This window comes from Pinus tabuliformis, chromosome 5_1, assembly GCF_031772625.1.
Source record: "Pinus tabuliformis cultivar Carrire ecotype Pingquan chromosome 5_1, CPIR1, whole genome shotgun sequence".
NCBI classification, from domain to species: Eukaryota; Viridiplantae; Streptophyta; class Pinopsida; order Pinales; family Pinaceae; genus Pinus; species Pinus tabuliformis.
Window position 1 is genome coordinate 213,137,435 of NC_142305.1, and position 22,882 is coordinate 213,160,316.

The following is a 22,882-nucleotide window of genomic DNA, read 5'->3' on the forward strand; positions in this document are numbered from 1 at the left end:
CTACAAATATCTATATATAGATCTCTCATCCCAGAGATCCAGAGGTGGGAGGCTGGAATTTTGCATCTTGTAAGGAAATGTTGTTGGTTTCTTGAGACAACATCATAGTGTTGGGTGATCTAAGCTTTGTATGAGGTGAAGAAGGGCTTACTTGCTAAGAGGATGATGCTGGGTCAGAACAACTGGTTGTAACTCCCTTGGCTCTTTCTTGATTATCAATAAAAGCTATTCAAGTTTTTCCTCCATACTCTTGTGTCATTTATGTTTTATGCTTTTGTATGGTCAATTTACATCTGATCCTAGATTGTTTATGATTATAGATCCATATTCTTGTATAGTGTTATGCTACTTTGATCCTAGAGGTACTTTGTGAAGCTGGGCGTACAAGGGAGCAAGTAGTGAAGGACTATCAAGAGAGAGAGGAATCGAACTAGGAGATAAGCGCAAGACAGAGGTTGGTCTTCTTTGTTATTCTCTCATCTATATTTCATAAAGGAAAAACGAAAGTAGCTTTACTTTGTTTGTTTCTAAGGTAGCTACCACACCTTAGTGGGATAAGCAGTTCTGTGTAGACACTTTTCCCTGTAACAAAATGGCGACTCCGCTGGGGATCGAACCCAGAATCTCTGGTTTCGTAGACCAGGTTGTTTGTTTATCTTCTTTGTTGTTTATTTTATAAACTTACAGACGGAGCCTGAAGTCGAGCCAGGTAGCTTTCGAACTACATTTTCTATGCAAATGCAAAGTAGATAAATTCCGCTTCAGTCAATCTCTGGGATTTTTTTATGAATTAAACAACTGATTCACAAACTCTCTAATTGCCCTCGTGGTAGCTCTTGGAACCTCCTTAAATCTACCCCTGATTGTTGATTTACTGATTACCATTTGCTCGGCCAAAACCCCTGAACTGAATTGCAAACTGTGACCCAGAACCCAAGCAAAGTCTCGTCTCCGGCCCAGCGCAGGCTCTATTCTGTGAATCTGAAATTCAGCGCACTTCCCGAGTGTAGTAAGTGTGCTGCATTTCAAGTTCCCTGTGTTACAGGTGCGCTGATCAGACTAGGCATTGTTCCTCAGTTTTGGTTTCTGTGTTCATTCTTTTCAGTTTTATTCATGAGTTTTGTTGTTGGTAATCAGTATATCTCTGTTTGAAACCCCTTTCCTTGTTGATATTCCGCCTCCATTGTGCAAAATAACTGTAAATGTTTTTGTGTATTTTTTGAGTCATTTTCAGTTCTCCTTTGCAAAAAGTAACGTAATTGTACTATCGTTCCTTAATTTGAAAGTGTCGCAAGTGTCGTTTTCAGTCATAGGAGAGAGTTTGGTTGCTCTTGATAGTCAATTACCCTATTGCTATTGTATTTAGTCTAAATTTGTAGTTTTTCTAGTGTCGAAAGCAAGTATTCATTTCCGAATCGTAAAATGTTGTGATTGTCTCCATTTTTTATTTTGAAAAGAAACTTGTTAGTAATTGTCTCTTGAAAAGTAATTCAGATTTGCGCATTAGCTTTCTTTTTACCATTCACATACTAATAAAGCCGAAAACAAATACATGCATGTGCGTTTGCATTTAAACTGTTTGATTGGTTTGATTTAGGACAGTGCATATAGTGTGTGCTCTTTGCTCTTTGTGAAAGAATACTGTCTCTCTTTCCTTAGTAGCTAGGATTTTCATTGCACAAAGAAGATAAAAGACTGTTTATCATCTTAGATTGCATTTTAGGAATTGTACATCTACATCACGCTGTGAACCTGAAAGGCAAATTTCTTAAGAAAGATCAACTATAAAATAAATTTAATGAATCTAACAACGCTTTGGAACCTAACGCACAACATCTAGAAGTCTAGGCTAGAGACGTATTCTGGCGTCGTAAAGCCTGGTAACTGTTGTTCTCACTGATGGTTGGGTGATTCCTCCACTTTGAGACGATAAGTGCCAGTACGGACTTGTGCTCCCACGTACCGTCGAGTATATTTTGGGAGACCACAATAGGCTTAATCCTTTATCCATAGGAAGCCGTGTATGTCGCCCTATCGATCGCAATGCACTGAACACAGCATTCGGGAAGATTGACTGCCGTACCGTAAAAAGTATTCTGCAGTTTTGCGATTGGTTTGGTAATCCCTCTACCTAGATTTCCAGAGCAGTCCCTTTCATTCCTTTTCAGACTCCTTAATAGAAAAGGTCCATCTAAGCACTTGTCACTTAAGGCTCATTAAAAATCGAAGGCGACTAGAGTCATCTTTTGTTTTTTCTCAACTCTTAAAAATTGAAAAAACAAGTTGTGTCAAAGCATCTAAAATTCATCTAATTCGGAAACATACTTCCCCTTGATTTTTAGTTGATCGAGTAATCCGCAATCGTGGAAGAAAGTCAATTGAAACCCCATCGTTCGCGGAGGCTTACGAGTCAACCGTCTTTGTCTCTGGAATCAAAACTATTACGGACAAAGCGAACTCGTTTAACCGGTTCCAAATCTCCTGGTAAAGTTAGAACAAGTGTTCCAACAACATCAGAGACTCCGGTTACTCCAAACATTTCTGGTATCCCTGCCTTTACAGAAGAAGTTCAGCAGCCACCGAAGGACAGTAGTACTGATCCTAGTCTGAGGGTAAACACTTGTATCATTGAACCAGTTCCATCTACAACCGGTTCGGAGAGTGTTGTTCCCCAAACATCTGTCGCTGCAGATTCCATACCTTCTTCGGCACCAGAAATATTCTACGGACCTGACGGTCTACCCCTTCCACCTGGTCTGATTGCTATAGAAGAGATTGTGGAGGATCCTCCATCTAGTACTCCATCGCAATTTGGAGTCGGGATCACTCTGTATCCTTCTTCATCAGAAATTAGTCTACCGCCAGCGGAAGCTCCTGTAGAATCGCTAGGTAATCTTTTGGATAGACTAGAAATGTCTGAACAACCGTCAACATCTAGGACTGTGTCGTCTGACACAGCGACGGCAGAACTTCCTGTTATCACTCCAACAATGTTCGCCGGTATACCATCTGTCCCAACTAGCTCTCAATCGCTAGAAGGATCCCACTCAGGGGCTATTTCGACGGTATGGTCCGTTCCTATTTGTTCATCCGGAATAATATCCGGGAACTCTTATGTTGAGTCTCAACAAATTGATCCATTAGGAGTTCAATTTGGGCAGTCCGGTCCTCAAGGGCAAACCATTCCCTTAAGTACCGGATTACCGCTGTATGGGGGGCAGTATACCCTTTCATTGTCCACTCCGGGAGGACAGCCATACGGGAGTTCACAACAAAATTCGGGTTATGCTGGAATTACGTCAAGCGGTTGGGTACCGATACTACCTCAACAACCAAGAGTTGTATATTCAATGCAACAATGTTTACCTATGTCAAGTATACCAACTACGCCAGCTATTGTGACGGTGTCGCAAGTTCAAGCGCTGCCTGTTGTATGCCAACCTCAGGTTTCTCAGGTTGTAATGCAACAGCCTCTTGACCCTGCAACTCAACCATAATCGCCAACTGGTGGAATGACACAGGTTCAAACGGGTACAATTACCCCTCATCTTGGTCAAACAGTTAGTATCGGGCAATAGCACATGGCTTCACAACCATGGCTAGTGCAATACCAACAACTGCAGTTCCAACAAGTATACCAAGGTTCTGAGCAACAAATCTTTGCAAATAGTGGGCAGCCGTATATTCAAAACGGTCAAAATCAACCATTCTACAATGGTCATGCCCACCAACCTTACCAAAGTTACCAGCATCAAATGCATTATGCTGGTATGCAAAGACCAACTGCTCAGGCGATCCCATCTTATCCTGGGTATGCTTCACCTAACCTGAATCAATAGTTACCCTTCGTGGCGACTTTAGAGTTACCTAATTTAAATCAGTTAACAAACGATCCAATCGCTTACGCCCCTTGGTGGCCAGCGATTCTGCATAAACTTCCATCAGATATTCCTAAATTTAATGGAAATCCGGGTGAAGATCTGTCGAATCATGTGATGACCTTCCATCTGTGGTGTTCATCAAACACCCTAAACGATGATTCGATTAGGCTTCGCCTTTTTAAGAGGACGTTAACTGGTCCGGCAGCAAAATGGTATATCGAATTGCCCAGAGCTTCATTTGACAACTTCAGTACCCTAGCCACAACCTTTTTAACCCATTTTCAGTTACCAATAAGGTACGAAACAGGAACAGAGCTTCTTACCAATTTCAAACAGACAACGGCCACTCACATATCTGATCATATTCATGAGTGGTGATGTCGTCATAGAATGGTAAAAACATACGTTCCTGATCAGCTTTTAGCTGAATGGTTTATTAAGTCATTATTACCTTCCATTACAGAAGATGTGGCAAAGGGAGGAGTCATCACTGAAGAGCAAGTTATTGCTCGTGCGCAATATTTAGACTTGATTTATACTCAGTCTGGCACGCTCTACGATAAAATCCCTGATGCTCCCAGACCGGAATTTTCCATTCCTCCTCCTTCTAAATCGAACAATGACGCTCATGCCGGTGATGGCGTGATTGGTACTACAAACACGAAGTCAACAAAGGCTACATCTAAAAAGGCCCGTAAGATTTCTAGTCAAAATGCAAATGAGGAACTTCTTGCCTCGGAAGTAAATGCTATGTCAATCGACAAGGGCAAACTACTGAAGCAACCAGGGGGCAAGAAGAAAAATAAAGGGTGAAAAAAGAAGTAGGATGAGTCATCTCCTGAAAAACTTTCTGAAAACCCTTCTGGGCAAAGGAAACCCCCTGCGGGGTGTCAGATATGCGATGAGGATCATCGGACAAGAGATTTTCCACATAAAGCTGAAGTTAAGAAACTCTTTAAGAGTTCAAAAACCTCAGCAGTATTGACTGATCCGTTTCCAAACCCGAGAACCAAACTGGTTGCTAATCAAAATGCTTCCCGATCCCAAGTGCTTATGTTGTCTATTTCCAAACAGCAAAATGATGCTTTGACAAGGAATAAAGATTATGGGAATCCATAGTTATCGAATAACAAGGCTAATGAACAACCTAGTAGTTCGACAACAACTTTGACCGAAGTTGTGCCACCCATCATTCCTGAACCAATTATAAAGTTGCCAAAGGGATTAGTACACAAATCGACATTTAATCCTCGTGCAAAAGTAGCACAGAATTATAATATAGTAGAGGACCTGGCCCAATCGCCGTCCGCTATGTCGAAACTTGAGGTACCGCAAAATTTCCTCTCCCAAAATCAGGATCTATTATCAGTAATAGGTGGGATTGACCCAACGGATTCCAATCTTGTATCCTTTAATCACAAAGGATATGACCCTCAATTACCAGCTCAACTAGCTTTCCTTATTCAAGTGAAAGCCCTCAACAAAACTGTTCATCGAACAATTATTGATGAGGGGGCATCTACATGTATTATGTCGATGAGTTGCTGGAAAAATTTAGGCTCACCACCCTTGTCGCGATCATCAACAATGTTAAAAGCATTTGATGGACGATCATACACTCCATACGGGATTTTAAGTAACTTGCAAGTTGAACTAGGGGGCAAAACAGTAGAAATTGATGTTGAAGTAATCAACGGAAACCTCGATTACAACATCCTACTGGGAAGGCCTTGGATATATGCCATGGCTGCAGTTGTGTCGACCTACTTCAGGAAGATTGCATTTTCCTTTCAAGGAGGAATTACAATCGTCGACCAATAAACTTTTCTCCCCAACAGTTCACAAGTTACGAGAAGCATCCCAATGATCCATGGAAGCAATCATTCGCTTCAAAATATTGGAGTAGGCCTCCTAAAAGACCCTACCTTAATGGGTACTTTTGCCCTACCGCCTCCGAGTAATTTGGCGGAAGTGGCCACAGTGGAAACCTGCAATATGAAATCTTCTATATCTAATGGATTCAGAAGATTCCTAAACATTTTGTCAGCATGGATCATCGCCATTTTAGAAATATTGTAGCAATCAATTTTCTTGGCTTGGGGGGCAAACCCAAATCAACGCTCATCGAGTGTTTGGATAGATAGGTCTAAGGAATATGGCACCTCTTCAGATCCTTGGTCGCATGTACATTCTACAGACGAAGGAATCATTCAATCAATGATGATAGGAGAGACACCATGGAAAGATTACCACCATCGCTCCCATCTTCTGAATTACCACGAAGATTATTCCAGCAACCTTAATCATCCATCAATTTTTTATTTTCTATCAAATACTGTAAATACGGTGGATTTCGAGGATGGTTCTTATCTCGTGTTGACCTCGTTAAAAAATGAAACAAAGACTCATGAGGATAGTTCTCTTACTGTGTCAACCTCATTAAAAAATGAAACGACTCCCTTTCCAAATCGAGTCTTTGATTACAATCTCGTAAAATCAAAGTCGAGTCTTTCGAAGATCTCGAAGGTAAACCTTCATTCCAACCACCGAGATGAATGCAATGAAGCTTGAGGGGCATGCACCTCGATTTGCATTATTATGTTGGGGGCATGCAAACTTATCACGAGCAGTGTTACTGCAGGGTTCAAGCTCGTTAAAAAATAAACCCGCCACGAGCAGTGTTACTGCAGGGTTCAAGCTCGTTAAAAAATAAACCTGCATCGAGCAGTTTTAACGCGGACTTCATGCTCATTAAAAAATAAACATAAGCAATGAGCAAATGTTTCCCCCAGCGTTTAAGCTCAATAAAAAATGAACCAATTCCCGGTAAATAATCATCGTGAATGTAGTACTTCAGCCTTTAAAGCCTTGGTCGTGTTCCCATCATCACCTCCACTCTGTATTGGCTGATCATTCACCTCCATTTGATTGTTTACCCCTTTTGAGGAACAGCTGCGAAGAGTGATCCCACTAGCCATCCTTGTAACACTGCCGTGATTGGAAAATTCCAAACCTTACCTGGAATCAGCTGCTACCCAATTTTATCACTCGTTCCTCAAAAGACGAGTCTCCTTTAAGCTCTTTTCAACTGACTCGTAAAATATGAAAATATTGCCGAGCCATTGGCCTCTCCAGCTCGTTAAAGGAACCGGAAGTGCTATCCCTCCTTTAGATTTTAATCTTTTTGGACCTGAGGGATTATTACACAAAAAGATCGAGCGCTTGTTTTGTTCGGCTCGTTAAAAGTATCGAAAATTCATCTCTTCTGTATTGTTTTATACTTTTTCGGACTTAAGGGATTAGATGACGAAAAAGGAATTTTGGAGTTTCCTTTACATCCCTTTTCAGACTCTCTAAAATTGAAAAGGACCGAGTTATCTTTGTCATTAAACTCATTAAAACTTAATAGCGACAAACTTGTCCATAGCAGACAAGAACGAGTTTCACTATCGCTAGGCTCGTTAAAACATAGCGATGGGTTTGCCCGAAGGACAAATTATAGAACAAGCATATGTTATCCTCCTCAAGCTTGACAAAAATAAAGAGGTACTGATCAGCAATGACTGGGGAAAAATTGGGAAGAAAACTTGAAGAAACTTTGTTGGTAGCAAGTCGCTCTTGAACATGACACTTTCACTCCGCATCCAAGTCAGGTTGGGTTGTTTCATTCACCAGTCACATCACCATGGTCCCATCACACCATCCACATTTGGGGTTAATGCTACCAATCCATCACGTCAATGTCGCTGATATGTTCAAGAGAAGTCACTCAGAGAATTCACTTGTGTCTCACCCACTGCAATACATTTACGCTCCATTCTTTCATGACCGCCACCCTGAACCTTATATCACCAGATCGTTTTCACCTCCATTAAAATAATTTGCTCTGTTCCGTGTCATTGATGTGGGATTCATTAAGGCCCTCCTATGATGGATCTCTTCTTGTCGATATCAGCTCATTATCCAAGAAGCCGATCTAGGGACACCCCGTTCAGTACTTTGAAGCTTGCATGCCTCAATGGCAAGTTTCTCACTTCCGGCGACAGGTTTACATCAATGGCCTTCGACCGAAAGATTTTGCATGGTGTTCGACGCCAAGTCCTTTATTCACACCACGTGAATTGTACTGCAGTACCTTGAGGGTCATTATCATTATTGGTGGTTCCTCTCGCGCCTGTTAATAGCTTACATCATTGGCTAGTAATCAGGCGATGTCTTTCCATGTTTGACTCCAGAACATCTCTCACATGGATCGACTTGTACTTCTAATGAAGATCGAACGAGATTGAAGACCCCGGATCTAGTTTCATCCATCCGGGCTACGATATATATTCAAGAAAATAAAGACATCAAATGTACATCATTGTTGCACAGATAATCATCCAATCAAAGGGATGATGACTCTACCAGAATCATCAGTCTACACTCAGACGATTGTCTGTCCTATGTACACGAAAATGAATTTATAAAGCTGAGCATGGGAATGCCCGCCTCAGCTAGATCATGAAAATATTATGAAGATAATGTATTGTATTGTATCTTATTACAGGTCTCCTCCCAGCTTGAAAGAACTTTGGATCCTCATGATAAAGCATTTCACCCGACATCAAAAAAAAAAAAAATTAACGACCTCATGCTTTAGGGGGAAACTGTTATAGACATTTTTGGGCACTGCAACCCCAAGCATAAAATGTCCATAAACCAAGGGCTCCTAAGTCCCTAAAGGTGTTGTTCCAACCCCTAAAAGAACAAGGTCAAATGATTACAGCATCTCCCATAAGTTCTCCATGAAAAACTACTCAGAACTGGTCAAAACTGGATCATCTCACTTGCTCCATGGCCAGGGTGTGATGCATCGCACCTTGTACACACGGGAAGTGTGATGCATTTCAAAAATCCCTTCTATGGGGTGCGATGGACGAGAAAAGACAAGTGGCGGAGACAGTTTGTGAGGTGGATGATCATGGAATCTTCCAGAAACTTCTCCTGTGACACTTGCCTCTCAGAATCACCCAAGGATGAGTAAGAGATCAATGAGATCTCCAAGTGGAATCAAGAACTATCAGAGAGAAGACACTAATCAAAAACCCAGAGCTGACTCACTCCTCTGCAAATATCTATATATAGATCTCTCATCCCAGAGATCCAGAGGTGGGAGGCTGGAATTTTTCATCTTGTAAGGAATTGTTGTTGGTTTCTTGAGACAACATCATAGTGTTGGGTGATCTAAGCTTTGTATGAGGTGAAGAAGGGCTTACTTGCTAAGAGGATGATGTTGGGTCAGAACAACTGGTTGTAACTCCCTTGGCTCTTTCTTGATTATCAATAAAAGCTATTCAAGTTTTTCCTCCATACTCTTGTGTCATTTATGTTTTATGTATTTGTATGGTCAATTTACATCTGATCCTAGATTATTTATGATTATAGATCCATATTCTTGTATAGTGTTATGCTACTTTGATCCTAGAGGTACTTTGTGAAGCTGGGCGTACAAGGGAGCAAGTAGTGAAGGACTATCAAGAGAGAGAGGAATCGAACTAGGAGATAAGCGCAAGACAGAGGTTGGTCTTCTTTGTTCTTCTCTCATCTATATTTCATAAAGGAAAAACGAAAGTAGCTTTACTTTGTTTGTTTCTAAGGTAGCTACCACACCTTAGTGGGATAAGCAGTTCTTTGTAGACACTTTTCCCTGTAACACCAGGCTCACAAACCGATGCATGTGCGTTTAGGTTGACCGATTCCCTCCGAGACCAAAAACAACTAATTTTCGTGCATGTACTGATTCTTCCAAGGCATCATACAAAGGCATCCCTTGATTCAGGGATCTACTTTTAGCACCTGGAGGTTACATGCAAAGAGCATTTCAAAAACCTCCCACCAAGTCTTACTTTTCCTAGATTTGTGGCATGCACGTCATTTCCTTGATTTTATCAAAACTCATCAACCGGATGCTACAGATCTCATTCCTCACATCAACCTTGTAGCTCTAACATCCCACATTTCATATAGGAGTCATCAGCACATTCATATCAGTTATTTTAGGGTAAGATCGCCTTCCATGTCTTGCATTGCATTTCAGTTGCTTTTTGTATTTTTCTTTGTGTGAGTGTTGTCTGCTTGATTTCAATGAGCTCTTGATCTCATTTTGATGTATGTTAGCTTGTGGAAGCATCATTTGAGTTTCCATTCACATCTCACTGCTGTCGCATGCATGACATTGTTTTTGCATGGACGGTTGTCGTTGCAGCAACTTGCTTCACACACATCCATGCTTTCCCATTTTCTAAATTGTGCACTTGTTGTTTGCATGTATGATCATTCACTCTTGTTTGAACTCATCTCACCGTGCATTCAAACTTATCATGTTACCAGTCATCCGTCAGCTGGACTAGGCTGCCTTGGCCTGGACTGTGCCTTGCCCAGCTAACACTCTACATTTCTGGAAGCAGAGGCTCTTCCTTCCCTCTAGAAATTTCACAAGCCTGGCCTAGCACTGACCTCCACGTTTGCATTGTGAAATTCTTGGAGGCAGTGTCTTGCTGGCCCCAAAAACTACGCGATGCAGTTTGTTGGTTATATGTCACTGTTGACTGAAAATATGCATTATGCAGTTTCAGTCCTCAATGGGCTAGGTTGGACTGTGCATTGCATAGTTCCAATAGTCATTCAGCCTCCCGACAACCCGGACTATGCCTTGCATAGTTTTGGCAGTCAGTCTCCCAACCTCCCAGTAGAAATTGTGCAACCTTCACGTCCAATCACACAGGTATGTTGCAAGTCAATCCTCAAGTTTGTTTTGGTTTTCAACTGATAGATTACTTGCCATGAGTGTTTCTATATCTCCAAGCATCATAGGTGTTTTTCTATCTCTCATCAGCACAAGTACAACGACTTCCATGAGAGCAGAGTCAAATACATTGTTAAGAGAGCAACATGGGATGCAGTCGGTCAAGTGTCTATGAACTTGCCTATCCATGAAGACATCAAGTTGTTCATGTACAAGGATATCAAGATCAATGGCAATGGCATCACAACGAGAAGCACCATCAGCAACAACAAAAGGTAACACACCTACACACGACGAATGCGAGAGTAAGGTTGTTGATAACATAGAGGTAGAGCAAAGCTGCAAGTTCAAAGCAAATCCACTCATGATGAAATCAGCTTTAGAGATTGAGGCTATGAGGTCATGGTGCGACATGAAGATCACGTGAAGGCAAAGAACAGAACATAGAAGGAGTTGCATGTGATGAACCAACAACTCAAGGAAGAGCAGGAGTTGCATATATGAGAGAATGAGTTGTAGTAGGAACAGGTACAACAGTGGGCGCAACATGCACAAACAGATGAAACTACGCCCTTACAAATTATGGATCCATCCCAGTAGCTGGCATGGAGCAGACAAGGTGAGTAGTGATGTTGATCGAATGTAGGAGAATTCAGTAGCATGCATGTCATTGTGTGCACGCATGCGATCCCACCCATTTGGCACACTCACGGAGGTGAAGACAAGAAGCAAGTCCAACTGGAGATGAACATGTATTTTCATAAGTTAATGTGCATGGCCACTAGCACATGCTTGGAGATCAATGCAAACACTATGCATCAACATGTTGTCGGTCCAGTCGCACCCAAAATGACCAGGCATATGCTATCAGACGAGTTGGATGGAGGAGTCATATCAGTGTACCTAGATGCAACAGAGGAAAGAATTGGCTTCAAAAAGATGTTTCTATTGAGCACACAGACACCGTCATGGACGACCAAGCTTAGCATCAATTCAACACCATCGACCATCACAAGGATGTCAAAGAGTTGGTCTCACCACAAAGATTTGAGTGTTAGTGATGTCTTGCATGGCTTGCTCAAGCCATTTTGTCTCACATGGGTACATGTGCAGATTGTATGTAATGTCTTGTCAAGTGGAAGTTCAAATGTCGATAGTTGGATGTAACAGTCATAGAGTATATGAAGGTTCATGAGGGTAGATGAATTGTCACAAAGGGGAATGTCAAGGGCCACCGCACCCTTTGCTATAAATAGTCCCTCATAACTCATTGTAGAGGCTTTTGGCTAGCCAAGCTTCGAATAGGAGTATCTTAGAGAAAGCTTAGACATTATTGTAATGAGCCTTGGCTTCTCCACTGTGCAGAGCTAGTATATCTCTTTGGAGGAGCAGGCGTCAGTGACTGTAATGTTCCACTATCAGAACTAGTGGTTGGTCATGGATGTATTGTATGACTGGAACTTACACTTCCTAATATAACAGAGCCAGCATGTTTCATGCATATGTCGTATTGTATTCCGATTATCTTGTTTACTCTAAATGATATATGTATTTGTTTTCTTACACATGCATGTATGGACTATTCTGTATAAATATGTATGAATCTTACTAAAATGTATTGATTGGTTTAACCGTCACTTTGGATTGTTAGCTAACTTGCTTTCCAGTTTGTGATGCATCTTTCCTCGTGTGTTCTCTTCCAAGCCGCATGTTATCATAGGTTTTCAAGGGGTGCACTCACCCCACTTTCTGTGTGTTAGAACCATTCATGCACCTTCCTTGACTTGCCACATTTGTCACACCCTTGCTACCAACAGGGGCATCTTACTTGCCTCTGTGTGAAACCGCGATCAAGGCGATATTGTACGACTCACTACTAGGACACCTACACCAAATGGTTTGAGGTCTAATTGGGATTTCTTACCAGGAAAACCCCTGACATGTTGGTGAATCCAACACCATCAACACTTTAAAATAAATAAATAAAAATCTAGAGTAATTTCTATGATTACATTATAGACATCGTTTCAACATTTAAAACAAATATAAAACACATATAAACATTATTATTTTTCTTTTTTCTTTTTAAATTATTAATAAACATATCTATGGAATCCACTATGAGTAGCCATAATATTTATAAATAATTATTAAAAAATGCATTAAAACCATTTATAATGGTAATTTTACATCGACTCTTATGCCATTCTTGAATCATCTAAATCATATATTACATGAATTGTGTGTTCTTTCAATAAGAAATTTAGCTTATGGAGAATTGATAAGCACTAAAAGGGGCCATTATCCTTATAGTGCTTAACATTCCAAATTGGCAAGGTCCTCACTCTTACCAAGGCCTTTATATGAGTGTGCCATTTTAATGGCCTTTATATGAGTGTGCATTTTTTTATCTCCATATAAAATTCTGGAATTTGCTTTCCCTTATAGTGATTGGCTAAGGCATTAATAATACTTAATCTCAACACTAACCAAAAATTTCATATATATTTTCTCTTTCTCATTTGTAAATCTTTATCGATTTAACTAAATGTCTTCCTACTCAAAGGTTGTTGAAATTCAATGTGATGTCAAATAATCAATATGATAATATTCCCTTCCATATAAGAAATGCTTTGAGCTTGGCCACAACGTAGCAAAATATCCCAAAAATAAATAGACAATAGGGAAACCACACAATAACAAGCAACACTTATAATGGAAAAAAAAGTAAAAAAGGATAGCGATTGAATAATTATAAACGCCGTGGTCTAACTAGCCAAGGAATTGTCCAGAAAGTTATGGAAATTTCGGCCATATTTAAAGAAAAATTGATAAAGATTTTGTAAATTCAAGTTATAGTTGTTAAACTTCAAAATATTAGGTGTCCTAAACATTTTTGATGGTACTGAATCCATTTCCACCATCAAAAACACGATTCAAATATTACCTCTACAAGATTTTACAAAAAAAAAATTGCCCAAATTCCGACATTTTTAACCATCCAAACAATTCCTCCACCTCAATAAACAACTCCATTATAAAACTCCCAGAAGACACTCGTCTATTACTCTTACCTAGCCCCTCATTGAGTAATTATAAACATCCCAAAGCACACTCGTCTATTACTCTTACCTCATCATGATGCAAGGTATTTTGCTGGCCCCTCATTACATTATTGTGAGGGAGAATAAAGACTAGATGTTGAATATCCCATATATAACTCCTAAGTCTAAGGTATTTTGCTGGCCCCTCATTACATTATTGTGAGGGAGAATAAAGACTAGATGTTGAATATCCCATATATAACTCCTGAGTCTAAATATATAAGTTTCCTTTTGACAAATATATTTTTAAGTTTTTAAATTAACAAAAAGTACATATCTATAAAATAGATATAATATATCGCTCAATTAAATATTTATTAATAAAATAGAACTTTTAAAAACTATAATAAATATAAATATAATATAAATATATAATATAGTAAATTATAAATTATAAATGGTATGTTTTTTATCATTTTATTGATTATGGCACAATTTACATGAAGTTATATAAGGTTGAATACGGTAGGTGGCATAATAAAATACAAAATGGAAATGGCATTAAAGTTATATTTACTAAATGTTTTAATTAGGTAAGATCTTAGCAACTTCAAAACTCCCGACTTAAATTACTAGTCTGGTTTTTCTTCTAATAAACTTATAACAAGCAAATTTTAATTTATATAATCTTCATTTAACATAATACAAAATGTGTAACTTCCAAAAAAAAAAAAAAAATTATTTTTTGAAAGTCCACTTACAATCTTCTTTGTAAACCCATACAAAATTATATGAAAAATTCATATTTATAATTTAAAAAATATTTAACTTAGAAATTATTTATATCATACTAAGATTTACCTTTTAAATTTAATATTAAATTTTTATTAATAAAAATTATAATTACAATTATAAATTATATTTATTTTCTATATAAAATTAAATTAAAATATAATATAATATAATGAAAGCCCTAAGGGTTAGTTCAATTGATCGATTCTCGGTTGTTAAGTACCTGGGAGATTGGGAGGTCACAGCCTATGAGCTTTAGATTTCCCTCGGGGTTTATCTAGCAACACCACCTCTAAAATATATATATATATATAATAAAAAAATTATATATTTTATATATTCTAAATTAAAATCTAAAATTATTATGATTATGGTTCAAATAATATAAATATCTAACCAACAAAACTTGAAAATATATTTCTCAAAACTATTAACAAAATCATTTTAAATGATAGAGTTTTTTCTGTATTCAAGCTTCTGTGATCCAGAATGAATTAACCAAAGTCTTTCCGTAGAAATCACATAAAAAACTTTGCTTAATTGATAGAGTTTTTTTATAATATCAACTTACAATAATAATTAATAATATTTTTTTTCTATATTCAAGCTTGTGTGATCCATAATGAATTAAACAAAGTCTTTCAATAGAAATCACATGAGAGAATTTTTCACCGACGCGTTTTGGACCAACAAGTGTGGTTCATCGTCAGGACCAGTTAAAGAGGCAAACCATGGCAAAGGCTTAAATAGAGAGCAATGTAGAGACATAATTTTAAGTAACGGCTATATTTGACCAATAACGTTTAAATTATAATATTAATTTATTAATATATTACAAACAAATATTATTAAGTAACGGCTATATTAAACGGCTAGTTTTTGAAAAAAAAAAAAAATAATGATATTATTTCATTAATTTATTAAAAATATTAATAGGTAACAGCGATATTAAACAGCGAGTTTTTGAAAAATAATATTTAAATTAATCTATCCCCTGATAGGAGTGACGGAGGAAGTAAAGAGCCATAATGGCAATGTCAGAAGAGAGACGGAGCAAGGATTGCTCAACATAGCTCGCATGAGTGAAAGAATGAACGTGGAGAGGTACCGCCAAATGGTTGAGAGAAGTGGCATAAGGAATGTCAAGATGAGAAGAGGTGGGAAGGACGGCGATGAAAGAAGGATGGGACAGCAAGGTGGTGGTAGGAGATATGAAAGGGGGAGTAAGGCAGAAAGGTTAGAAGGAGAGAGATAAGAAGAAGGAACAGGATGTGGAAGGCTAGCAATCAGCCAGAGTTCAGGAAGCGAATTACCGGGTATGTATACTGCCTAAAATCTATAGTTCGAATAGCCAGTTGTAGAATTCTTGTGGGGGTTAGAACCAGGGGTATGGGGGATAAGGAAAGACTCGGTGAGGAAATTCAGTTATGTAATCAGTATGGGACTCGGGGGAAGAAAAATCCTGGTAGTTCGGCTCTGAGGCAAGAAAAGAGAGAGGGAATAGATATGGATAGGAAGAGGTAGGATCAGTCCAAAGCCTTGGACATAAATGGTGATAGAGAGAGGGACATGGAGGATACGAGGTTGGATAGTCTGGAAATATTAACCAGGCGGGGAGGTTGGATAGGGGAGGGAAACCCAAGTCGAGGAAGAGAGCGAGCCTCGGAGGGTGAACCAGGTGAGAATCCTAGAAAGAAGGAAAAGACCTCACAAGGGGGGATCACTGACGGGAAAGAGAGAGGAGCCAGACTGCAGGGGAGGAGGGGAGAGAATTCTGGGAGTCAGACTCATGGGTTTACCATACTGAGGAAACCTCGAGCAGGGGAAAACAAAACTAAAGAGGGAGACCGAGGAAGTGACGGAGAGACCGGTATCAGAAACCCGAGTGAGAAGAAGGCAAGGGGGAATATGGAGAAGGGACGGAATAACCCACCGGGAGATTTGGGAATAGGGGAGTGTAGACACAGACGAGATAAGGAGATAGACAAAAAAACTCCAGAGTTTATGGGAATTTGGTCGGAAGATGATTTCATCCTGACCCATTACTGTTCGTCTTGTGAACAGATAGAAGGAAGCAGCGATATGGCAAGGACAGCCCGAGGTCGTGGTTGGGGATGCAGAGGAAGGACAAATAATAGTTCGTGCCCCGAGGCCAGTGGTACCCTGGAAAAATACGGGGTCGTCGTCCCATGGACAAGACAGTGCAGGAGGCGGCCAGAGCCTACATGCGGGACACAGATGAAGGCATTAGGAAAATAATTGAGGAGATGGAAGATAGTGTGAATGAAGAAGATTCTGAGGAAGAGATGGAAGAGTGGAGAAACCTTGTTTCTGACCCTAGCAATACGAGAGGCCGGATGTCTCTGTTCAAGCAGACTCTTCACTTATATTGGCTCATGAAGGGGGTGATGTGTAAGGCAGTGGAGCAAGTCTCCATGGGCATGGCTTTAATAATCAGGGATATGCCTGATTACAAACGAGACTTGCAAACTATTCAATTTCAACTCCGTAAAGAAGATATTCGCCTAGATCGCATAGAGAGACATATCCCCAGTTTAGTGGATAGGACACCAGTGCACGATGGCTCAGCAGCTGATCCAACACTTGTTGAGCCTAAACAGGATGAACCGAAGGAATAAACTGAGCATATGTTCTCAGGTCACTTTTGTTTTTAGCGTATGGTTTTCTTATATTTGCATGTTTATGGGAATGGTAGATAAAAACTGGATTTTAAGTAGATCTGTTTACATAGCCTGGGTAGAAAGACTGCTAATTTACTAATTTTGGATGGCATATAATATGCATAGGTGGCCAATAGACTTGGTTTCCCACAGGGCAAGTTGAGGCCACCTATTGCCAGTATTGACAGTATGTGTATTCAGCTTGTTTTGTTATAAATAGAAAAAGGACCTACCTAAGCTTACAAAAAAAAAATATTTAAATTAATTTATTAAAACCAAATATTACTAGTTCTTAAAAATTAATATTTAAATAATGACATTAGTTTATTAATTTATTAAAATATTAATATGTAACGGCTATATTAAACGGCTAGCTTTTGAAAAAATATTTAAATAATGATATTATTTTCATTAATTTATTAAAAATATTAATAGGTAATGGCTAGTTTTTGAAAAATAATATTTTGTTTTAATAAATTAATTTAAATATTAATTTTCAAAACCAAATATTACTAGTTCTTGAAAAATAATATTTAAATATTTTTCAAGAACTAGTAATATTTGGTTTTGAAAATTAATATTTAAATTAATTTATTAAAACCAAATATTATTTTTCAAAAACTAGCCGTTACCTATTAATATTGTTAATAAATTAATGAAATAATATCATTATTTAAATTTTTTTTCAAAAACTAGCCGTTTAATATAGTCTTTACATATTAATATTTTAATAAATTAATAAACTAATATCATTATTTAATTATTATTTTTCAATAATTGCTTTTAATAAATTAATTTAAATATTATTCTTAATAAACTAACCATTACCTATTAATATTTTTAATAAATTAATGAAATAATATCATTATTTAAATTTTTTTTTCAAAAACTAGCTATTTAATATAGCCGTTACTTAATAGTATTTGTTTTTAATATTAATAAATTAATATTATAATTTAAACATTATTGTTCAAATATATTCGTTACTTGAAATTATGTCTCTACATTGCTCTCTATTTAAGCCTTTGCCATGGTCTGCCTCTTCATGTGGTCCTGATGATGAACCACACTTGTTGGTTCGAAATGCGTCACCCAAAAATTCTCTCATGTGGTTTCTACCAAAAGACTTTGTTTAATATTTTATTCATAGAATATTAATAAACAAATTTTAAGATATATTTACATATTAATTATTTAAAATATTATTATAATTTATTTTTTTTTATGAAATATCAATATCAAAATATATATATATATATATACAATCACAGCGATTTTTTGTGGCAATTCCCGCAATATTCTGTGCCACATCAATATTTGAGGGAAGATTCTTTGGAGCAACCGCAGTCTCAAAAAGCTTTGGTTACCCTAGCCACAGGGTTCGGGGGTTACTTTTACTGTTAAATCAAAATTTTCCAAAGGGCTTCTAGCTATTTCAAGTTTGATTCCGCAAAGACCTATAATTTGAAGCTTGAAATAATCCAAATCGAAATATTTTAAGGCCATGTGCTTGATCTGCTCTCAAACCTTTGTTTCTCTCTTGGACAGTTAGGGCTCTAACTGATTAAAAGCAGATTTCGAGAGCCATTGTCTTTTTCCTAGCAGGATCGAGGTTTCTCTGGGGCGGATTGATCTATTCCCTGAGGATCGTCTTTGTTTCTGGACATTGGTTTTCCTCACCGCAAGTTTTGAAGGATCCTCGTCATTTATACGAATCTCCTTGGGCGTTCTCTGCAGTTGGAGCGAAATTCTTTAGATGGATTATCCATTTTGATCTGGAAGAAATGTGAAAGCCTTCAGCGTTGAATTAATTCCTAGCATATCTCTTGGTCGCAGGATCGAATTCTCTTGAGGAGCCATGAGTACTTTTATGGGAGTTATCTCCTCAACCATTTGCATTCTTCTGCAAGACTTTTTCATTCTTCCACAGGGGCATACATAAGCTTGGGAATCATCGATCGGCCTTGATCCACATGGCTCCCAGGTTCGCGAAGATAGTTGTTGGCTCAGTTTCGTCTGCCTCTAGGGGGCAAGCTCCTGCCCACATCGTCAGTGAAGCCCCAGCTCCCACTGACCAAGTGGTCCAAGCCTCACTCGATGAGGCTTTAAAGTTTTCTGAAAGTGCCCTAATCTGTCGGTTCAATAGTTTTTGGCCACAGCTGACAGCTCTCCACAGTTGGATCTCAGAGGTATGGGAGCCTGTCATTTCTGACAAAATTAATATCTACCCCTGTGCTAGGGGTTTCTTTATAGTAGATTTTGAAACCCTGAAAGCAAACAATGTATTCTAGATTCTGACCCTTGGTTTTGGGAAAACTCAGGCCCATTCATGAAGCCATGGAACTCATCATTCGATCCCTCAACAACAGTCATAACCTCAGCACCAATTTGGGTGAGATTTCCAAACCTACCCTTGCATCTCTAGAATCTCTCCTTACTAAAAGCCATTGGAAATGCAATTGGGAAATTTTACTGCAGGGGCCTAGAAACAGAGGAATATGCCAGAACCACCTATGCACGCATCTGTGTGGAAATGGACTTCAGCGCCGGATTTCCAACAGAAATAAACACAACAAGTAAAGACTATGTTTGGAACCAGAAACTCGATTATGAAAGTGTCCTCTTCATGTGCCAATCCTGCTTTGAGACAGGCCATCTAGCCAAAAATTGCCCAAAAACCTCCTAGAAAAATTCTGCTAGAAAGAATCACCACAGATCTACATGGTGGGAAGGAGCACAAAAAGAACATTGCACTGTCATCAAGGAAGAATACTCTCTAGAAAACTCTGAATCGCAAGAAATCGAGCACGAAAGAAACAACTCTCAAGACAAGCAGGGGGAAATCCCTGTCCAATGGCAAAAAAGTGAACTCGACAACCCTTCAAGCATCAACAGTTATGAGAATTCGAATACCGCACAAAATAAATCTTCATTTAACAGCACAATAGATCTCCCAGACCAAACTTCTTCTCCGACTATCTTCAAAAGGATGAATACAACAGATCGCGAAGCTAAGACACCAATGTCCCAAGAACCATAAGAGATGAAGGAGATGCAAAATAAAGGATGTTGGAAGACCGTAGAGAAAAAAAAGAAAGCTACACTACCAATCTCGCCAAGAAAGACGAGAAGCCAATTAAGAACTACGAAAATTATAGGTCCAATAGACCAATTTGATCTCAGTGGACATTAACCACCACCATCATCATCATCAATATTTCTAATTTAAAATATTATTAAAAAAATATCTATTTTAAATCTGAAAAAATAAAATATATAACACTAAATAAATTTTAATAATATTATTTATCTATAAATAAATAATTGATACACTCTAACATTAGATTAAATTTATAATACATTTTGCTAATATATCACATTGAAATATTTTGTGCCTAGGTTTAAAACTATATAGTATGGTTTTTTTTCCACTGGAAAAATCGTAATTTTATTCAAAATTGAGTAAAATTACATGTTGTAGACGCTGTAATAGCATATGCTGTAACAAAACTTGTTCTGCCAAGAACAAGATCTAAAAAAATATGTAGCTATCTATCTATGCTTTCCTACCTTTCTTTTTTTCCACTTTCTGCCAACCTTCATTGTTGGGCGTGGTTGTTACAATAGTCATTTGTACTTCTTTTGTGGCAGCCATGATTTCTTTTTCAGAATCTGAGCTTGTTGTAGAGTATGCTCGCTTGCTGCCCCCAATTTCCTGGCCTAGGTTCTCATATTGCTGCTGAGGATTACTCGCCTTTGGATCTGTTGCACATTCAATCAGATTTTCATTATTCTGCGGGTGGAGTGGACTACTTTCTTTGTTGATTTTTGGGTTATTTCCTCCATCTTCAGCTCCTTGAGGTATACTGGTGGTTTCTGTTGTTCCTCTTCTATATCCTCTGCCCATGTGGCCGTAAACTGCCATCCTTTCGGCTTTGGAGGTTGTCTTCTTTTCCTATCTTTTTTATTTTGTGGGCATGCACTCTGAAGATGACCAGTTTGTCGGCATATGCGGCAACGAAAGGCAGTGTTTTCGTAATCTAGTGGTTGTGCCCATTGCTTTCCTTTATGGAGTAAGAGGATGTGATCTGGTAGGCCTTGGCTGAGATCAACCTCCACACAGATCCTGGCGAAAGTGTAGATATCCTTTGATAGGCGCTCATTGTCCACTTTTAAGAATGTCCCCAAGGCATTGCCGATTTCTTCCAGTACTTTGTAATGCCAAAAGTGTATAGGTAAGTTGAACAATTTTACCCATACTGGCATTTTGGAGACTACCATGCTGTTGGGATCGAAATCCGGGAACCAAGATTTCACAAAAAGGCCTGCATTGCCCCAGAACCATGGTCCTTCGTTCAATGCATATTCCTTGTCCTTTATGGTGTCAAATTTGACAATAAAGAATCCCTTTGAACAGAGATGGATATCACAGTTTTCTGTCCATATGGAATAAATCCATTGACGAAGGGCTTCCGGTTTGGGCCAAAAACCATTGAACCTGCATATCACTGCTTTGGTTAAATAATCAGCTTGTATTTCATTTACCTCTGGTATGGCAATTGTTATTGCAGGGTTCTGTGTTGCCTGCTCAACAATGTAGGCCCCTGGTGTTGTAGCTTGTTGTTCTGTTTTTGTTTGTGGTTCCATCTTCCCTTTTACTGCATCTTTGAAGGTGCAGGTCCTTTTGAGCTTGTGCCAGAACAGCCTCCGCGGAGTCTTGTGCTAAGGCAAATTGTTGAGTCGTCCTATACCATATTCTATTAGCGTGCGTTCTTCCTGCAATACTTTCCCTGTGTAAATAAGGAGTTGTTTGCATGGAGGGATTCCAGTTCTTTCTTGTATCCTATTTGAGTGTTTTTGTTACCTCCCATTTCCCTATCCTGATGCACACTGTATTCCCTTCCATGATTCAGATAAAGAGAGTACTTTTTATTCCTTCGAGTGTATCCAAAACAGGTGCTGTTTGGATCATTTGTTATTCCGTCATATTCATCCCATCTCTCTGTTTTCTGCTTCGATCTATGATCTGGTTCTGTGGTCCAGATCTGCGAGGAGCCTTTTTGTTGTCACGCATCCAGATCTGAGTTTGTTGTAGAGTGATTTGTAGATTAGGTAATAAACCCATTTGGTGAGTGATGGATCTGTGGTTTTTACTTACATGTTGTTTGTCGATCTGGTCTTTTGCAGCACATTTGTCCTGAAGCTCAGACCAAAGGGGTATCTTGGCAGTTTCATTACCCCAGATCTGTGCTGCATTCTGCGTTCCGTGGTCAAACAGAGGCCGTTTGTGGGCCGGCAACCCGTCCCATGTCCAATCGCGCTTGTCCCCTTCCAGCACTATAGCCAATCTCTTGCCTTTGCGCTTGTGTTCGGCTGATTTGTAAGTTCCAGGTTCCGGCCTTGCATCAGCTCTAAGTGCCGCAACTTTTAAATCATCTCGTTTCGGTTGTAGTGCTATGGCAGCACCCTTCTCTGTTCCAGAAACCCATATACAGAGAATGAAACCCGTAATCAGCACAGGGCGTTTTTCTACAAAGTTCTGTAACGGCTTCTCTAACCCCAAAAGGTCGGCGTTTCCTTTTCCGTCGTTTTCTGCCACAGAGCATATTGTCCGGTGCCTGATCCGCGGGTGTTTCAATGGCATATCCAACCCATTTGAACCGATCGAGGGCCTGTGAAGCCACTGTATGCAATAGA